Source organism: Centropristis striata, chromosome 16 (assembly GCF_030273125.1).
Source record: "Centropristis striata isolate RG_2023a ecotype Rhode Island chromosome 16, C.striata_1.0, whole genome shotgun sequence".
NCBI classification, from domain to species: domain Eukaryota; kingdom Metazoa; phylum Chordata; class Actinopteri; order Perciformes; family Serranidae; genus Centropristis; species Centropristis striata.
In genome coordinates, this window is record NC_081532.1 from 17541964 (window position 1) to 17561778 (window position 19815).

At 38.2% G+C, this 19815-nt stretch overlaps 1 protein-coding gene across 1 annotated transcript in view; it reads right to left on the bottom strand.

Annotated features, from left to right (window-relative positions):
* The window catches only part of lrfn5a (leucine rich repeat and fibronectin type III domain containing 5a), a 144265-nt gene that overhangs the window by 67554 nt on the left and 56896 nt on the right, over positions 1-19815 (bottom strand). Inside the window, exon 2 of the mRNA XM_059352871.1 lies at positions 5049-5158. The gene's annotated coding sequence lies outside the window, so the exon portion shown is untranslated. The remainder of the gene's footprint in view (positions 1-5048; positions 5159-19815) is intronic.

Here is a 19815-nt window from a genome sequence, read left to right on the forward strand (position 1 = left end):
ACATGCTAAATATACTTTAGCGGTATACAGGCCGGAATGTATTAGGGGCCTATTAAATTCTTATAATACAGCACAAACTGGTAGATAATGCAGCTTAAAAGGGCATTTTACCAATTTTATACATGAATGTCAGCCTGTGAAAATCGCTTTGCAAATTTCACGAAAATAACTCATTTCATTAGGTCTACAATTTACAACAGCTGTCATTGATGATTCATTTTTTTTATGATAAATCAATTATTTCTCTGGTCCATAAAATGTCAAAACATAACAAAGAACAGCAATCATGATTTCTAAATTGCTTGTTATATCTGACAGTTGCAAACCCAGAGAAAATATTTAGTTTACTGTGATAAATGACGAGTGACATCTTCACATTAAAGAATGTAAAACTAGGGTATGGTGGATATTATGCTTGAAAAATGACTTAAAACATCAATTATTACTTAAAGAATTGTCGTAATTGTTGCTGATTATTATTCTGTTAAACTACTAATTAAAGAAAACCAAGCAATCTTTTCAGCTCTATGTTTAGATTGAAAATCAAATGTAATTGAAATGTGGATTTGGAGAATTGTGACACCACAAATGCTAACTGTAGCAACAATGCCCCCCAAAAAGTATTAGGTTTAAAAAAAAAAAAGGAGGGAAAAATTGCAGTATTGGAGTACTTTTTAGAGCTTGATACCCACACTAGAGTTATGGACTGACTGACAGACTGACTGACAGGTTGAAGGGAACTTTTGGGGAGTTAGTGAGGGGTTTTATTTTCTGTGGTGTGTATGAATGTTTTAAGTAAATAACAAAATGTTCTAAAATTTTGAGTAAAGTAAAGTAAAGTTTGATCTTGACGGTAAATAAAGACAAATACGTTTTTTACAGCTAAAAGGACATTTTTGTTATTACAAAGAGAGTAAAGTAACAGTACGGTACCAAATTGGACCAACTGGACTGGTATATGTTCAAATATGAACGGTATCCAACCCTACATAGTCAGAATACCTCCACCAAACCTCCAACCTGTTTCTTGTAAATCCACAAACTTAAGTTTGAACTACTGCTTGAACCAGTGAGTGTCTATGGTGCAGATTTAACAAAATGTACAGTACTGTGCAAAAATCTTAGGCAGGTGTGAAAAGAAGACTTGATGCTGGTTTGAAGGCAAATGGTGGTCACACCAAATATTGATTTGATTTAGATTTTTTTTTCTTTTCACTCACTCTTTCTTTCACTTTGCATTTTGTTAATTGATAAAAAATAAACTGCTAACATTTATATTTTTGAAAGCATTCTTATTTTACAGCATTCTTCCACATATGCCTAAGACTGGCACAGGACTGTAAATGTTAATTATATTATAACAGCATTTGGCATAATGTGAATAAAGACATAATCATGGGTTTATGAGGTCTGAATGACATGAAACTATGAATTTTGCGGTCGGAAATCGCTCACTTTAAGAAGAGAGGTAGCATTTTGAGGATGGGGGCGATTAATGGCAGGGCATGACAAATACACACACATGCATTTAACCAACCCATGAGCGCTGGATAATATGCTGTGAAAATCCCCCACCTCTAGCTATGATTATATCTCAGTAAACACCCTTTATATGCAAAAGTGTGGGATTTGTTATAGCCAGAGCAGATTTCACATGTGCCTGGGGGCATTGTTACAGATGTATAGATCACACTTATGTACACATACACACCATGTGTTTCTCATCCTCCATCCTCTATTTCTGCTTCAATTACAGTTTTTCCTCAGTTGCTTTGGTGCATTGCTCACATCACTATTTACATTTGCACAACAGTTAATACATTTTTCAAAACAATCAGTACAAACAGCAAAACCTAGTTGATAGCCTGCAGAAGCGTGTCACTTGCTCAAAACGGATAGCTCATTCCTCAAAAGCAAGTATTCATGTCAATGAAAGTGTCAGTGTCATCAAGATGAAAAGTCCTGACACCATGTTTATGAACAAGATAATCAAATGGCTCTGTCATGTTTTCATGATCACAGTTTACTCTGGAAATGTAAACAAGTCAGATCTTGTCGACATTACCTGCTCAAGACAGCACTATATACTATTTGCACAGCTATTTGACAACTTCAGTAAAGTTACACGTTACTGTATTTAGTGAGTACAAGACACTGAATATGTATGTTTCACAGTTTTACTGCATATGCTCTTTGCAATTCTAATTATTTCACAGCATTGTGCAATAGAAAAAAAATATTATTTACAACAAACATAAACTCCCTTTGGGTAGAGCTGTGCACAACTGTTGGAACTGAACATACAACATAAATATTACATTCCTCTCTGTCTGGCAACATAGTCTCATCTACATTACAGCCAATATCACCTCTTACAATGCAGCGAGGAAAGTCTCTCCTCCTGTGATGTCATCACGTCATCCCCTTCCTCCCTGCACCCTCACCCCTCTTCCACGAGGCTGACTTTCCATTTCTGTGTCACAGTATTGTAGAAATGGTACACACTATGTCCTGCTTGGTTCATATATGCTTGTAAAGTGTTTATGGGTGTATGGGATTCAGCACTGAAAGCTGAGGTTCACCTGAGATAAATTGTTCAATTTTGCGGACGGACGGACGGACGTACTGACTGACTGACTGACTGACTGACTGACTGACTGACTGACTGACTGACTGACTGACTGACTGACTGACTGACTGACTGACTGACTGACTGACAGACAGACAGACAGACAGACAGACAGACAGACAGACAGACAGACGGATGGATAGATAGATAGATAGATAGATAGATAGACAGACAGACAGACAGACAGATAGATAGATAGATAGATAGATAGATAGATAGATAGCTATATAGATACATAGATAGATAGATAGATAGATAGATAGATAGATAGATAGATAGATGGATGGATGGAAAGTTACATAGATTCATGACCCTCCTTTCCTTCTAATTTCCTTCTCTCTCCTCTCCCCACTTTGTCCCTCTTCCCTTCCCTCCTGCCTCTTTCTAGCTTAGTTCAGCAGTCAGCCGTATTCCAAAGGGACACATCGAGGTTAGAAGTGTAGATCTAACAGCCAGCTGAAAGGGGGAAAAGGGAAAGCAGGCTAGGGAAAAGAGAGAGAGAGAAGATCAGCAGCAGAGTCTCAGGGGGGTAAGGAGGTTAGAGGTGGGTTTCTGACAGAGAAAGTCTATATGACACGCTACAATATTCCTGCCTGAAAGCACGAGTGGGGAGACAAGAGACAATGAGAGAGGAGGTGGGGTGTGAGCATGAGACACATGTGAAGATGTATTAACAAAAGGGAAGAGTCAACGGGCCGTTGGTCAGACTTCAAGCCTTGCTGAGTCTTAGTGGGCCAGCTTGATTTCAACAGCAGGGCTTGGCACTGTTTGGTGTCAATGTCAAGGCTGACCTGGTTTCCACTACAGTGTAAAACCGACTAGTCCAGTTGCCATGGCAAACTAACAGAGAAGCAAATAACCCAATTCAGGTTTCCTCTACAAGGGCAACATTGTGGGATGTAGCCAAAACGCTCTAGTTTCCACTAGATCTCTGTTTCCACTACAAGGCCAAACTAATGTAACCTGGCATCCAGGTCACAAATCCAGAACCTGCTGCTTTGCCCTGAATCCAGCTCGCTTTTCTTAACTACTCAAACTTTGCTAAGCAGCGTCCAAGTTCTGCTTCCAAGAAAAAGAGTTGAAAAAGTCTTTCTCACTCACAGCAAGTCTGTGTTTGGAAGAGTTTAGTCCCAAGAGGAACAAACTTTTCCCACATGCCACCACAGCAGAATTATTAAAGGAACAAGGTGACTTTTTAGGAAATAAGTCATCATAAAGCCATTTCTCTTTCTTGCTGAAGATTCATTGAAAAGTTTGATGCAACTCTTAAGTCTGTTTACTATATAAGGGTATAGCCAGCAGGTGGTTAGCTTAGCCTCCAATAAAGACTGGATGCAGAGGGAAGTAGCTGGCTTTGGCTCTGTCCCAAGATAAAAAGAAAGAGAGAAAAGTAATGTAAAATGCCTATTTTTATTGTATGAATGGTTCTTTGCGGGCTATATGCCTTTTACTGGGCAAAGAACCATATTTGGTAACTTCAGCGGACATCCGAAATAGGGTCCCCATGCCTCGCCATGAGGTCATAGAACCACATGGATTTTTCCAGCTAATCAGTGAAGATCAGGCTACGTCACAGATAGTGCTACCATTGCATCTGACCAATCAGTATAATATTGACAATACAATAATAATAATAATAATAATAATAATAATAATAATAATAATAACTAAATTGACCCTAATTTGCAACATAAAAATGAAACATTTTCAAAAAAAAAAGTCACAAATGTCTTGAAAGTCTTGAAAAGTGTTGAAATGTCCTCTATAACACTTTAGGGTTGGAATTTTCAAAAAGTATTTTATTGGGTGCCCCATAAAGGGTTAATCTATTAAATGCTATGTACGTGACTCCTGTGGTTCTCCATATGTCAGAACTAACCCTTAACACGGAACTAAGTTAATATATACTTACGTTAGTTAATACGTCTCCTATGTCGCTAGGTCATGTTCTTACATCTGTAACATATGTACTTATTTTAGCCCAAACCACTATCTTTCCCTATACTTAACCAAATAGTTTTGTTGGCTGAACTGAATACAACTTTCAACTTTCAAATAGTCAGATGGTTCATACAGTGGTGGGTTTATACCTAACAACACTAAATATATTGGTCAAGTACGCCATTTTTGGAGTCATTGGCAAACAACTTATTCTTTAATTTAGGTATAAGGACGTGTTTAGATGTAACATGTTGATTCATTGAGCTTGAGAGTTGCTGGTAGGTGGATTTTTGTTGACTTTGAACAAACCCAGGCCCTGTGCTTTGAGGCTTAATACTAAGCTAAGCTAGGTGGTTGCAGCTTCCTATTTAGCATACAAACATGGGAGTAGTATCAATCTTCTGGAAAAAGTAAATCAGTGTACTGACTTTTAAGAAAATGCATTAAAATAATCATGAACATGCAAAAAGTACCTTACCTTCAGAGATGTAAAAGCGGATAACACTGCTTCAGGATTCACATGTTACCCCGGCTATAACATCATGGATGAGGGTAGAGGTCCAAAATCTTCTTCTGTGCTTTCACTCACTATAGAACAGGGAAGGAAGAGGGGAAAATGTTATTCAATATTGAACTGTACTTTTCATTTTTGAACTGGGCCTTCAGCACAGTATAGGTGTGCAGCATTCACCAGCATCGACTGAGTTCTAAGCAGCTTAATTATTAATAAACTGCTTGGTTGGCCTTTAACTGAGAACAAAAGTGCTGCAACTGTGCATCATCGAACCAAGTGGAGGTGTGAGCACATGTCCTATGGACTGATCCCCCCACACAGACCTTGCATGCTGTTGCTACTGGATGTCAAAGACTTGAACAACCCTTCGCATTGATCCAAAGATATCCCTCTTCCTTCCTTCCTTCGTTTCCCCTTTCCCCTGTTTCTATTCATCCTCCCACACATCTCTTCTTTTTATCCCATTTTCCCATTCGGATTTTTCTCCTCTCCTACCCTGTCCATGCTTCGCGTCTTTCCTATATCCCTCCCTCACTCTCGTTTTTTTCCCTTCGTTCTCCTTCAAAGGATAGAGGACACAGCTGAAACAAAGGCTGCTTCTATACCAGCTGAGCCAGCAGGATGGAGGGAGGGCTGGAAGGAGGGAGGGAGGGAAGGATCAAAATGAAGCAAGGAGAAAAAGAACGAGGGCAAAGAGTAAAGTGGAAGGAAGGGTGAGCAGGGCAGGGCTGAAGGGAAAATGAAGAGGGAGCATGGGGATAGCAAGAGTGAGGGAATTACCACCTTGTGGTTGTATGCCTGTTTGTCTTTATGGACTCATATGTAGCCATGAGAGGACAATGCTTCAAATACAAATTCTAAAACATGGATGCTTCACACACATCCCTGTACCATAAAAGAACTACACAATCACCACAGTTTCAAGGTGGGAACCCAAAATTAGAGTCACCAATTCAGTATCCGACCAAATGTAAAATATGGTCACAATCTCGCATTATGTTCTTGAGATATGCAGTTGAAAAATGTCTTACATTTGTGTGGAATCTTGTTTTAATTAGCAAGAAAATTCTCGAGTTAGGGCAAAAAAAAAAAGAAGATTTCTGAGGACACATTAACCTTGGCCATTGACCTCCAAAATCAGTTAATCCTCGCGTTCAGGTCCATGTTTATGCAAAATTTGGAGAAATGACATCCATGTGTTCCTGAGATATCTCATTCACTACAACAGCATGGACAGCAGTGAACTTAACCTTTCACCAACAAAATTGAATTAATTCATCCTTGAGTCCAAATGGACGTTTGTGCCGATTTTAAAGAAATCTCCTCTAGGTGTTCCTGATATATTTGTGTTTACAAGAATGGGATGAACATGAAATTATAGTGCAGTGACATTGACCTTGATCTTTCATGTACAAAATGTAATCAGTTCATCCTTGAGTCCAAGTGAATGTTTGTGCCAAATTTGAAGAAATTCCCTGCATGTTTTCCTTAGATATTGTGTTCACGAGACTCAAAACGACAGATGGATGGACAGACAATCTGACTACATAATGCCTCCGGCCATGGCTGTCCCTGGCGTGGAGGCATAAAAAAGGCAGAAGGAGGATGGAGGGAGGAAGAAAAAGAGTAAAAAAGTGGATGAATGTTAAAGTGAAAAGGAGAAAGACGGAAGAAGATAAAGATAGATGCAAAGGAGAGTTAGAGATTGCTCTCACATCAATAGTGTGGTGGTGTCTAGTTTCAGCAGGAACACACACACACACACACACACACACACACACACACGAAGAGTCATCACAGTCAGCCAATAATGAAATCTGCCGAGAGCAGCACAAACACATGCACCTCATTTTATCACCTGCAGAATTTGTACCTTTCCTAAATCTGCCCATTGGATTGCTTTCACAGGTATGACTGCCGAAACACTATTTATCACTGAGGTCTTCTTGACATGAATGAATTACAGTATTTGTGTAAAAAAAAAAGTAAAACTTACAAATTATTGGACTGAACAGACAACACATTAGACTTTAAACTACTGGGTAAATGGGCCGAGGAGATAGATAGATTGCATGAACTGAATGATGGATAAGGTCTGTGATTCATTAATTCCCCATCCTCAGTATGACCTTGGCAAAACGGAAAAGCCGTAACTAAAATTATACGGTGGTAAAGTCGAGCTTCTTTGTCAGCAAATCTGCCAGGAGCAGCAAAAGTGATTGACTGGTGTTAATATGCAGGACCACACCCTGAAATAAATGCAAGGCCATGAGCTTTACACCCACTGGGTGCTAGGAAGAGAGACATGCACTGGATAGGCACAGTTTATTCAGCAACTTTTCTAGTTTACTTTTTGATAAAAACATGCTTTGGAGCCAAAGAGCACAAAACACTGAATGATTGATTTAATGAACTAATTATCCTTCTCCAAATATTTGTTTATTTTTTAAATGACGTTCCACCCTGTAAACGACCCTGAAAGAAGCACGACTACGACCACAAAGTGGAACATGCTCTATCAATTTGCCTGCACAGCAGAAACTAGTCCAAGGCCATTATGTAACTCCACACCATGCTTTGTTGCAGTAGCTATTTACAGACACAAACAGACAAATAAAAGTCATCTACCTGATCTCATGTATATCGGCTGTCTGTGGTTGAATTATACTTTTTTTATGGCCACTATTATAAACCATATTCCACCCCTTTGTAGAGGCGTGATGGTGGGGGGAAGTGGATGTTTAGGGGGGGATAAAAGGTAAAAAGTAGATGCCAGATAGAAGTGTTGTACATCATCTGAAACTGGGAACCTGGCGGTTAATTTAAGATTCAGCAACTTTATATGCAGGAAGTATACAATGGATACCCCCATGCTCACTTGTGTCTCATAAGCTGTTGCAGCAATTTTGGGGTCGATAGCATTTGTTAAACAGGCTTGGTGCAAAGAAACCCATTTTTGTCAATATAGAAAAGCCATCCATCCTCTAAATGACCTAGGCCTCTGGTTTCAAAAAATGGTATCACTACAATGAATTGCTACTATGGGGACTTACATCATCACACATGAATATATTAATAAATTCCCAATGTATACAATTCCAAGACTGTTTAGGGACTCCAGTAAGCAGAAATGCTAAAATATACAATTTTAGAACAGGCTAAAATGACTTTATACTGCTTGAGGAGAACTGCATGGCGGCTGTGGCTCAGTTGGTAGAGTGGGTTGCCCCCCAACTGAAGGGTTGGTGGTTCGATCCCTGACCCCCTCTGACCGTTGCAGCCTACATGTCGAAGTATCATTGAGCAAGATCGGTGTGAGAATGAATTCCCAATGGTGGCAGGTGGGACCGTTTAGGGTAGCCTCTGCCACCAGTATGAATGTGTGTGTGAAAGGGTGAATGAGCGCAGTCTGTAGTGTAAAGCGCTTTGAGTGGTCGCAAAGCGACTAGAAAAGTGGGCATCTCTGTTAAGGGGAAACTCATGTCAATCCATTGAACTCACTGATATTTATTCATCTTATAGTGAGATGTCATTGGACCCCTTTGAAAAACAGATAGTTTTTTCCTTGTTAAAATTTAGTGCAACTTTGGAACATTATTTAACTTCCTTCTCGACAAGACATCAGACATGGTTGGTATTAATCTAATCCTTCTGTCTTCTAGATTCATATGACACTGGTTTATTTTACTTGCTTTGAATCTAAGCTTGTTACAGTCTCTGAAAAACAGTAATTCGTCCGGGTTTGCTGGCCTGCCACAAAATCATTTAGGGGTTAAAAAACGTTATTATCCATAGAGGTCTTGTGTTATTCGCCATTAAACTCGAGTTTCAGTTATGTGACAATTGCAGCAGCAGCAGCAACATTAAACTTTGATGAAATCCATAACGGCACAAAGCATTAAAGTTGCAGACAACATCATTACACAAACTGTGGGTCAGTGGTTGGCTTCTTGTTGATTCCCGATGGGAAAAGACAACTGGTGCAGTCTAATGAGCGTGCATCCCCAGGGTGAGACTACGTTTACTCAGTTTTGGTCCGGACTTTGGAAGAGTGCATGTATCCTTTAATGAGCCTTGGTACCTGGGGTGATATGCCACTGCAACTTACCTCAACATGGTGACGGACGATGATGAAAGCGTGAAGGAATCCCCACGTGAAACATGGAACACAATTCCGTCCACAGCAAAACGTATACTAAAAATAATTACTTTCAATTATTCAAAAGCTTATGTAACTCCAAGCTACAAAGCCACAGGAAGTCTGTTGAATTACAGCTTGTTTATTCTTTAGTTTAGAGTTCACAGCATGGACAGTGTTTCGAGACTCTACTGAGATCATATATTTATGTTTGTAACCGAGGAAAAACAGTTTGTACCTACCAATCCTATCATTTACAGGGTAATAAAGATTTGACTTTGAATTTAAGTGCATGGTCGAAGATATTTTACCAGATGCCACCATATTTTGCTAAATTAAATCTAACTTTTTTTCTACCTAAGTAACCTATACAGTATTACTGTGATCTGTGAGGAAAGGAGCACAGTTATGCTTCTAAGAAATGATTTTTGAAGTTTTTAAAGTCAAGACTGTAATAGGATGTTTACATGGACCTGGGTTAGCCAGCATTATCCACACTGTGCCGAGCAATCATACACTGCTGTGGTCCTACTGTGATGATAGCAGGGGGGACTATGGCCAACCTGTGATCCCCTTAGCTGTGTCCATGGAGGATAAACCGTGCTGGAAACCAAAGAGCAAACTCTGTTTTGAAAGCCTCTCTGCTTTTATCTCTCAGTATTTTTATAGATTCGACTTGAATCGTGGTATTTGGAGTTTAGTTATACTCCTTTGTAGCTGGGTGTGCTTTCTGATATCTGCCTTTTCAGACTGATAACATTAAAACATTTTTTTTGGCTGACCTGCTGAATGATTTTATTGTGAATGAGTTACAAGAATGCAATGTGTACCAGTCACCAGTTTCGCAGAGCTTCATTAATGGTGCTATTCTTCAGTAAAGTGGCACCATCTGGGGCAGAAAAATTAAGCCATGGCAGATGTGTTAAAAAACTGCATTTCCTTGACTACCAACCCCCATAGACCCTCAGGTTGAAATTTTCCAACTTTCCTAGTTTACAGCAGAAATAAACATGTTTACAGGAAGAAAAAAAACATTTGGGTCTCTACACCAATGTTCCCTTACATGACCACTGTTTAGGGGATGGATTTCAACAGGTTAAATTATAATAAGGCTTAAATGTATGCATAACTAAGAGCATGGTGGCTCTGAGTGACAGGTGGGTGTCGTTACAGCCGGGTAGCCACTGTATTCAGCCCACCTCAGCTCCACTCATGCCTCCATCTCCAGCTCTTTGCACATTTTGAATCTGCCAGAAGTTAGGCAGAGAGAGTCAATAAATAAAAGAAAAAAATATATTTTTTATTCTATAATTAAATAGTCATGATTTGACTGACACTAAATATACAATACTGATGTTTATTTTGCTATTTTTTTAAATGATATATCTAAATAGTCAGCAATTGACTGATAGTGAACACAGTACTGATGTAAATTAAGCTATTTATTATATTTTTAATTATCTGTTTTTTCCCAGGATTTTTTTCAAGAATTTGAATGTAATATTATCTATCCATCCATCCATCCACACACACACACACACACACACACATATATATATAACTTTTTATATTTAAATAGTCATAGATTAACTATTATATTTAGCTTTTATTTTTTATGTATCCTTTGTTTTTTCAGGATTCATTTCAGAATCGGTTGACAGTGTAATAAAAAGTATATAATATAATATAGTATATATATACAGTTCTTCATTATCCACTATTCTTCAAAATATTTACCCAGGTGCCTGGGCTGTTCGTGTGGAAAGCACTCTGATTTTCATTCCAGTCATTAAACAGTAAAACCTGCCATACCTTTACACCTGGAACACAGACACTCAAACTCACGCTGTAAATCCTATCAGAGGCACAACTAGGAATGCAAAACAGACCTCTCACTCAAGCATGCACACAGTCCATTAGCCACCATTAAGTAACACCATTAGCCCCTGTGTTTTAACAACACAATGTATGCTGTAGTGGATTCCAAATGCACATGCCAAACCATGCAACATACAGTAGACACACAAACACACATGAATACATACATATGGTTGCAGAAGATGTCATATCCTTATGGGATCAAATCTCTGAAGCTTGTTTGGTGTGTATAGCTGCACAGATGTAAAACTGCCAAGCATAAAAAACACTATGCTTGTGTGAGTGGGTGTGTGTGTGTGTGGGAGTGTTTGTGCGTAACGGTTGACCGAGTCCATGGATAGAGCCCATTGCCAGCCAGCCAGCAAGTCACTCTTCTGAATTATTGAAACAGGTCAGTAAGCAGGAGGAGAACAACGTCTGTATGCGTGTGTGTGTGTGTGTGTGTGTGTGTGTGTGTGTTGACGATTGTCTGCCTGTGCACAGCACTGCAGTGCAGATTCACAGCTTAAGCTTTCTGTTCTATCTAGGACTGTATAGAGGGAATTAATGGCTGTGCCTTCCATTCATTTCAAAGCTCATAAATAGAAAACAGGAGCCGAGTCAAGTAGAGTTTTGTACAAGATTAGTGTGTTTGAAAAGGCTGAGCTTTCTAAATACAGAACTCCACCAGAAAACATCGAACAATCGGTAATAAACTGATTAGGCAGTATTAATAATGGTCATATGTAATAGTTCTTTAGAGACCTCTCTTTGCAAAGAAGCTTCAGAGCAGCTGCACTAGTCTGTTGCCCTGTGTTGTTGGCTTGAATAAACAGTGCAGCAGAATAAATACCAAAGGTAACCAGTGTTCCGAGATGAGATAAATATAAAGATGGCAGGCAGAGCTTCTGATCTGTGCTGCTGTGATATTTAACGCACCAGTGGAACAGATATACAAGCGAGTTGTACTTTTTTGGTGCATAAACAAACAAAACAAAAAAGTTATTTTAATACGAGCCATTCTTTTTTGATTTTTTTTTTGATCCACTGAGGTATTAGTTAAAACACCAGTGCTTTTTTCGGATAAAAATGTCTGAATTCTGTTTAAGGAAAAGCTTCATAACAGTTTCCCATGCAGCACCGCTACAAACTAACAAATCAAACTATAATTACGGCATCTGGTGCATCTCAAATATTAACAGAGACACTATAAAAATAAGATGTGAAGCATTTGCAGAGGCTGAACATGTCAGTCAGAACATTAATTCAGCAGTACAACACTATTTACTGTGGAAAGATATAGTGGAGTTATGGTGTCCTCCGTGTGACTTCAACAAACAACAACACATATTTGTGACAGCTGCATGTTAGTAGGGCTGTGCGATATGGACCAAAAGTTATATTACAATATATTTATACAATTTATATATACAATATATATCCCAATATTTTCATCGCAAAGTGAGAGCAAATGTTCAGTCAAAGTCAAAGCCAAATATGACATGTCACGAGTAGTTTTATTGAAACCCTTAATTTAGTGACCATAAATACTGTATAACAACAGGAGTACCTTTTGTAAAATCAAAGATCCATTAAGTGCACATTTAAATAAAAAAATATCTTAAATAAAAATAGCCTATGAAATAAAATAGGCCAATCTTTTTCTGAAATAAATATATTGTTAGGAGAAAATAATAACAGACATTATAAAATAACTAAATATGACAAGCCCTAGTAAGGGCATCATTTATATATAAAGAAATATTTTTTTAAGTACAGCGATATATGCGATATGAGCTAATTCCATATCACATTTAAAAATTAAGTTATCACTTAGCCGTCTCGACCCACAGCAAAGTTGTGGAAGTGCAACAGTCACCTGCTGCTCCCGTCTTGGGTTGGACTGTTGCAGTCTGTCCCCACTGTTGCCATTTCGGGGACTGTTTTTCCGGTGGTATTAGCATTGTTAGCAGCAACAGGCCAGCTCCACTACCGCTGCAGTTTTTTGCATGAGGTTTTTTCCCAACTATTTTGGGAGATTTTTTATCATCTATCTTGAAAATTCCTTCAGTTAGGTTTGGGCTGATCCATCACCAATGGCCGACAGTCATCAAGCACTGAGCCAAACATCGTGATTTTCCTCAGTCCTGACAATTCTTCCACTGTAAGGTGTAAAGCTTGTAGTTTCTGTCCGGTGGTTAAATATGGCATATTTTTTGTGGTTGGCTATTATAACTGGTTAAATTGGTGCATATTAAAAAAAATCCATGACCGGTGCATCACCAAATGGGAGGAAATGTAGCCTTTTCACTTCTCACCAAGTGAGGCAGTGAAGATGGTTCTCCAAAGTGCAAAAAGTAAAAATAGTAATTAATAACAAACATATAAAAAGTACAAAAGAAACTATATAAACAACAACAATCTCATTCATTGCTACGTTTCACTGTGAACGTCCCGATATGCCAATTTGGAAGACTGGAAGACACTGCCCAACCATAACTGAATATCATCAGATGAAATTAACACTAATTGCTTTACCTATTCATCATTGGATCAAGGTTTTCAAAACAAGACCTAAAGTTGAAGTTTCCTTTATGTTCTTATATAAGTTAATCTCTCTAAAGGTTTAATTCTGAAGTTTCGTCCAAGAAAAACTTAAAAGTAAGTGGAGGTTTATTTGTCCAAAATAGATGTCTGCATTATTAAGTTGAAAATCTGGCATGTCACTTAATAAATAGGAAGTAGGGGTTCAAATGAAAGTCTTTTAAAGGACGAGCTGCCAATTAAATCCATGTCCTAGTTATTCATACACAGACACATCATCACAAGTTGTGCTCAAAGTTAAAGAATGTTGGCATATATCACTATCCCTGTAAGAAAGAAAACTTTTCAGCTCTACCTTCGGATGAATAATTGCAGGATTCCTTTGAAGAAGCTTCTTCATCCCTTTGTGCTAATGAAAATGTTTCAAACGCACATTGCACGATGTTAGGATAAAAGCCAAGCTGTGTTTTTTTGTGCATATACAAGACTTTCATCCAATTCATCTACAGAATATTATGGGGCAGAATTTGCATAACTTGGATGAAGTGTCTTTGTTGTCTAAAGGCATTTTGCAGTTTTACTACTCTTTGCCTTGAAGCTTCGATTTTATTATCACCATAAAAATGCTAATTGTTTTGCTAACATTTGTTTTAATATTCTCCAGTTTACACCTGTATTCTTTGTTGCTGCAAAAACACAATGTCTCCTCAGCGACAATAAAGAACTGACTGACTCAGCGTATCTTCCTAATGTTATATTTGCAGATCAAGAGGTAAAAAAAAGTGCAGGTATGGATAATTGTATACAGTGAATGAGCAAGTCTAATACAGGGGTGGTCAATTAATTTTCCCAAGGGGCCACATGAGTTACTGTAAAGGTCCGGACCAATACTCTGAACTTAACTCTGCTCAATATTAATTTCATCTCTTGATAAAATGCAGTAAATTATATGGTTTTGAACTGCTAGTGGTAAGAATACATGTTATGATAAGTGTGTGAATGTGGAGTAAGTAAAATAGCAGTAAAAAAAAAAAAAAAAAGTAAAAAATCCATTCATTATCTCACTTTTCCATTTATTTTAAACACAAAATACACACATTCAAACCACAAAAACAATATAGAGCATGTATGTTATGCAGTAAACCCAGTGTTTCCTCTTTTTTTCAGCAGGTGGGGTAAAGAGTTATTTGTCCGTGCGTGAATAAACATCGATCAACAATTTAGAAAGTATAAAAAATGAAAATTTGGTGGCAGATTCTAATGCCCCTATTCCATCTAAATCATTGTATATTTTAATAAATTATTGTAAAAGAGAAAAAGGGTTCTCCTGTTTTATTTAAGGCACCATATTTTGACAGTCTTCTTGTAAATTCTGTGGTGCACTCTGCTAACACATCCATGTGCTCTTATTTTGAAAGCTACATGTTTGCTTTTATTTTGAAGGTGGGTCTAACGCGTTCTTACCGTAACGCTTAGTAAATACAAGAACCGGGGAAACAAGTGGAGGCTGTATGCTAACAGAGTCCTCGCGCTGTTGCGGTTGTTATGACATTTTAAGTGTTTGACGTCCTGACAGTGTTCCATTCGCTCATCCCCGTGGCAACAATTTATTAACTTTATGCAAAAAGCTTTCAAGGTGAGTGACAACAAGCTAACTCAGTGTTCTTTGTGGAACGCATTTCTGTGCAGGTGTGTATGCATGCACGCACATACACAGAATCGGCTTCAAAATAAAAGCACTATGGTTGTATTGATTCTAATTTCGGGGTAACCTCTCGCAGGCCGACAGGGACAGCCAAGAAGCCGGATGTGGCCCCCGGGCAGCCTAATGCCCAGGTCTGGTTTAATAATTCCAGCGGTATATTAAGAGTCAAATCACACATTAACTCACTCTGAGACACCATAGAGCTGCTGGTGTACTACAGAGAGCACTTATATAACTAAGGTGTGGTCAATCACTGGTGGTTACACAACTCAGCATGTGTGAGTTGTTGAGTGCCCGAATAAGCATACTGATTTTGATGTTGGTGTAGAATTGCTCCAAAGCTACAACTTTCACCGGCTGTGCAGCTTGATTCAATGCAAATAATCCATGTGCTCTTTGAACAGACAAAAAAAAAATGACCTCAGTATTAGACAACACAACAAACACCAGCTGCAGCTATGTTCGAATGTAGCTCAGAAAACTGGCAAAGTGCTGATTTACATATTGTAAATATGATAGCAGCAGGTGTGCACTGACTTGGACTTGGCAACACCTGCTAAGATCCCTGGAGTTGCAGTATTTTGTAATTTGAGTATCCCTTAAGCAATATTTTCTATAAAATGTAAACATAACACCATACTGCAGAATAGCAGCTGTAGTCACCATGGAATCCTTATTTTACCCATCAGTTTGTCATCAGTGCAAAGTCAAACGACTGGTTACAGAGTCTCCAAAGTCAACATGTGCACCGAAATATATGATGATCCATGCAACAGTGGACGAGAAATTTCACTTCAATCGTAAACATCAACAAGATTGTGTGGGTATGTAAAAGTCAGAATTACCAAAGTTGTTAGGATTCTTCTGTTGTTGTACCCGAATGAAACGGAAGTGCCTTAAATCTATTTGGTTGCAGTCATTCATTCATTCGTGTATCAGGGTTCAACATTCATTTTTTTCAGGAACAGAAATTTACTTGCCCAAAGTAAATTTTATCAAAAAAAAAAAAAAGACAGCAATGCAAGTAAGATGCTGTCAGCTCTGTTTCTGCCACTCCAGCAACGTTTTTTCAGAAACTTGATGTGGATTTGAAAAGTGATCCAGTTTATGCAGCTTAACCTGGTGGCAAACTGTACAATACATACTTGGAGCTTCGCCCACATCCTCTACTGCCAACAAACTCAAATCCTTTTTCCAGGATAACTGAAACGCTTGAAATGCCATGGAAATGCTGAGACTGGTCTCCCCTGAAAAATGACCCCATAGGTTGATTATACAGGCAGCAAAATACAACATTGTAGGCCTATGTTTTAGACTGTCCTCCCCCGCCCTCCATAGGCTGTAGGAATCATGAATGATGGTGAGGGGGAGTATAAAGCACAGAACTCACACACGGGGAAGGTGGCAGGGGTCATGGAAGCTTCGAAAAACAGTATTTACGTGCATGCATTTACTGTTTAAAATGTATTTCATAATGCCTTTCCAGGAAGTTGTTTGCCCTAAACATAGATCAGAGACATGTGCGCTATTTCAAGAAATGCTCCTTCTGCTCTGTACAGCGAACCACAAAACAACCATATGGGTAATTTTTACAAATTATCTTATGGGTGGTTGTGGTTGGTTTTGACAAACAACCTATTCTGTCTTTTAGGTTTGAGATCTTGTTGAAGTGTTTTACCTGCTACCATTGTCTTGTGAGTGCCTTGTGATGTGCATGTGCAACCCTCATCTCTATAAATTAGAATATCATAGAAAGTTTATTTATGTCAGTAATTCAATTCAAAAAGTGGAACACATTATATAGATCCATTACACACATAATGATGTATTTAATTCCTTCTAATTATAATGATTATGGCTTACATTAAATGAAGACCTACAATTCATTATTACAAAAGATCAATTCTAAAAAGAATGTTTATTATGGAAATGTTGGCCTCTGAAAAGTATGTTCATCAATCAATCAAATATTATTCACGACTCAGGGTCCATAAGAGACAGATATTAAAAACAGGAACAATACAATCATCATATGACTTTTCCATGATATTCTAATTTATTGAGATGCAACTGTATTGAGATCTTTCAGTATCTCAACCACTATTGGCTGAAAATTACCAAAAAATAAGTGATACGGAGAAAAGCAGCACAGTTGATCAACTGTGACCATGCATAGTTTAGGATATTAATTTGATAAATGACTCCAACAAGTGAAAAATAAATGGGATTAATCATTTAGCACTGATAACGACATAGCCCTAGGTTTAAAGTAACATTTAAAAGTGACTTTCAATATCATACACTGTGAAATATATGGAATGAAAAAACTGGCTGTGTTATTACTGACAACCATCTTCAATGAGGGAAAAAATAAATAAACAGGGACATGGACACATCTGAGAGTCACTTTCAATTATTCACACCCTCACATCATGCTTTTTTATATCACATAGCTCTGTGTAAAAATATAAGCACCAGATGACAACATACCCTGTGTGTGTGTGTGTGTGTGTGGTGGGGGTCTCTTTCATCTCTGCATTTGTCATTTTTTTCCCACCTCATCCCTCCGTCTCTGCGACTGCTGCCCACTCTCTGCTCATCCATCTATCCATCCATCTCTGCCCACCCAACTCCCCTTCCCTTCCCATCATCCCTCAGTGCATCTGGCTCCATCCACCCCCTTAGCTGCGCTGTCATGGTGGAAACCCTAAGTGTGTCGGAGGAAGATCAAACCCCTCTTTGTATTGCATGTGTCAAGATTTAAATCTGCAGTAAAAATCTAACTACACAGCATTCAGCCTCCCTTATGAACTTTATTTTCACATTTATCCTTAACAAACGCAGTTCTTGTCAATATATTTTATGTTACTGTTTTCTAATGGTAAATCACATTCGCACTTAGGGAACATTTAGCTAGCTGTTCCGGATGCAAATGTCTTACCTAGTCAGTCATCGAATGCATCAAGCTTGTCACTTTGTTGCAGCTAGGAGGAATGAATGAGGGAGATGAACAAGATAAAATGAGGGATGTAAATAGAGGATGGAAGTAGAGTGTGTGCAGGCATGAAAAGATAATCTGCTGTCTGTCTGTCTGCCTAACAAATATAACACACAAATCCACAAAGCAAAGCTGGGCCAAAGAATGAGATTATGTGAAATTAGATTATTCATACCAGACTGTGCTGCCCTGCCAAGGCCCAACAGAGAGAGTGAAGTAGAGGAAAACATGGTCACAGGCTGACTTAATATAAAACTTATTGAAATGTTTTCATGTATTTATGTTATACCTTTTTAGGCAGAAAGTTTTACCCTGAAACTGTGTAGTCCATTCCAAATATATTACAAATGCAGATGCTGCAATGCCTTTGGACGATCTTAAGTAAATGCAAGTATTGTATATATACTTCTAGCAAATTCATTTTGTCTACTTCTGAATATTATCCTTAGGTTTCTTTTGTTCAGACAAAGGAAAGTAGGTAAAAAAACATCTCCTACTTTCCTTTGTCTGAACAAAAGAAACCTAAGGATAAGTATTGTATATGTAAATATAGTCCATGGTTAATAGGAATTAGGTCTAATATTTATATTGAGATGAATATATCAAATAACCACATGGTAAAGCCTTTATGATGCACTCCTGTATGAATAAAATAATGTACGGATAAAAAATGTAGGGAATATTTTCAGTATTTTTTTTCTTTGAGTTGGTGGTTGTTATTATTCATCATGATTTCAATACACTACAGTTCAGATGATGAATTGTTATAATGTTGAGGATAGATGTCAAAAGGCAGAATTAGGTCTTAACTCGTTTTTTTCCAAATATGTAGGTCAGTAACTGCCTTTTGACTTTAGGGTATAGCAGTGTACTTATTGGTGAATGTATAGTGAGCAGATGATTGCTCCAGTCCACTGGCAGACAAATAATCTCAGCTCCCCCAGTGCCCCTTTAAGCACTTAATCCTACATTATATTCCAGATAAGAAGCAATAGGAAGCAAGGTTATCCGCTTCAAAGCAATGTGGCCATTGATACTTAACATCACTGACATGACTGTAGGCAGGCCCTGCAATCAAAATACACAGTAGAGAGAGTAATAAGAATAATTTTGGGTCTCAGATACACTAATGGCTTCATGTAATAATAAAAACTGAGGCTGAAAATGTTTGAATTTAAACTAAAATTACAGTTTCATGGTTGGATGCCTCCACCAACCAGTCAAGTTGCAAATTACATCCATGTCTTTCCAGACTCATAAAAAGGGTATTCATTTGGCATGGCATGAATGTTCACTTGGATTCAAGGATGGACCTAGTGTTTGGAGGCCACAGTCACCCTGAACCTTCACCACTATTATCTTATCAGTTCATAACTGAGTCCAATTTTATGTTTGTGCCAAATTTGAAGAAGTTCCCCCCTTGGCCTTCCTGAGATCTCAAATTCATGGGAATGGAATTTAAAATCATGAGGTATAATTGCCTTCTCTC